Source organism: Macrotis lagotis, chromosome 1 (assembly GCF_037893015.1).
Source record: "Macrotis lagotis isolate mMagLag1 chromosome 1, bilby.v1.9.chrom.fasta, whole genome shotgun sequence".
Classification (NCBI taxonomy): Eukaryota; Metazoa; Chordata; class Mammalia; order Peramelemorphia; family Peramelidae; genus Macrotis; species Macrotis lagotis.
In genome coordinates, this window is record NC_133658.1 from 36,502,273 (window position 1) to 36,504,112 (window position 1,840).

Sequence of the window (1,840 nt, forward strand, 5' to 3'; positions counted from 1 at the left end):
ACCAAGCTGCAGGCTGCACCGCAGGGAAACTGCCACAGCAGATCTGGGAGAGGCTCAAGGAGGGAGGGGCGGAAGTGACGTGGGACGGCCCGGTCCGGGAACACAGCCTTCTGGGAATCGTAGTCTAGAGCCGGAGGGGCGTGGTGCGCATGCCTGCACGCAGACCGCCAGGGGTGGCATCCCGTCACCTCCCGGCCCTGGCCGCCCCGGAGCGCGGCCCACTGCGCGCCTCTCCTGGCCTCCTCGCTCTTCACCCCCCTCTGCCCACGGGGCTTCACGAGCCCTGGGTGCTCAGAACCGGAGGGGCCACGGGGCTCCCCCAAATGGAACCCATCCTGGCGGCCCACCGGCAGGGCTCCGTGCCGGGATCTTCCCGGAGGAAAGCGCCGGACCCGAAGGGAAGCGCTGCCTCCGAGGAAGAAAACCAGGCGTGGGGGCGGGAGAAGACCCGCGCGTGCGCACTTCCTCCCGGCTCCGGCCTGAAGACCAGGCCCAAGACCTCGGGGAGGAGCCGCAGCGGCAGGAGGTGGTGGTGGGCGAGGGGCGGCGCAGCGCCGGCCGTTGTGCCCTGGAGAAGCCGCGAGCGGCGATGGAGGCAGAGTTGCCACTAAGGGTCGTGGGTGCCTGGCCCCCGGAACCCCCCAGGAAGCAGCTTTGACCAGAGGAAGGGTCTCCCCCAGGGCCACCCAGCAACAAGGGCCAAGCAGGGGTCTGCGTGGGATAGTCCCTCTTAAGAGTTAATATGCCTAGTGAAGTCCGCTCAGGGTTAAAAATCATTAAAACGGGGCGGCTAGGTGGGGCAGTGGATAGAGCACCGGCCCTGGAGTCAGGAGGATCTGAGTTCAGATGCGGCCTCAGACACAATAATGACCTAGCTGTGTGGCCTTGGGCAAATCATTTAACCCCATTTGCCTTGCAAAAAAAATTTTTTTTAATCATTAAAACAGAGACTATTACTCAGACTATTCTTAGAAGAAAGAGGGAGAGAGACCTTGCATTCCAAGCCAGGCACCCTCCCAATTTTGTTGTGTGTGGGAGGGAGGAATAGAGGACTGTTTCCAGAGAGACCTTGCATTTTTAGTGTGTCACCTATTTGATGATAAAACTATCTTAACTAGAACAGTAGACTGTTCCCATGAGAAAAACCTTGCATTCCAACAAAGCTCATAAGACTCTTCTTGTTCGTTGATATAGACTCTCACTTCACTAAGATACTTATAATCCTGCAGGTTATTCTCACCATCTGGATGGTGTGGTCCCATTTCATAAAAACCTTTCATTCTTTGTTGTAGAATGTGAAGACTAACCAATGAGTCAGCAGCGAGGGATGATAGGGAAGAGAAGGAGGAGGGGATCCTGTTAAACCATGTAATCTTGCTTGACTGTCACCTCAGGGCAGCTCCTTGATCTTCACCACCTTTGTGAGAATTGGAGTGTGCCCTTTTCTCAAGAAAAGACAAAATAAATTTCCTTTTTGTTCAGAGGAATCTATTTTTTTAAGTGGATTTTTATCCCCCAGTTTGGTTCCCTGACAGGGAATTAACCCCCTCCTTAGGACTCTCTTGAACACACATACAGGCAGGCACAGCTTGTGATTTAGTGTTCAGGCAGATCACTTGAGCGAGAGAAGGATCCCAAAGAGAGATTTAGTTTGAGCAAAACTGAAAGCCAGAGGACCTCCAAAGGCAGCACTACAAGAAGACAGGGCCCCCACCACAGGAGGAGACCCAGAGAGGGCACCACAGTTATGTAAATCTGTATACACAAGCCCAGGTGTAGCCCTGGATGACCAACCCTTGTCATTCCCACATCAGATCAAATCTGCGGGTTGATCCAATAA

The 1,840-nt window shown here is 54.5% G+C and overlaps 1 long non-coding RNA gene across 1 annotated transcript; it reads left to right on the forward strand.

The window, feature by feature from the left end:
• Positions 1-215: 215 nt before the first annotated feature.
• Positions 216-1,481, forward strand: LOC141513099 (uncharacterized). The gene is made up of 2 exons (XR_012475704.1): positions 216-526; positions 1,293-1,481. It is a non-coding gene; the product is annotated as an uncharacterized LOC141513099 (long non-coding RNA).
• The last annotated feature ends 359 nt before the right edge of the window (positions 1,482-1,840 follow it).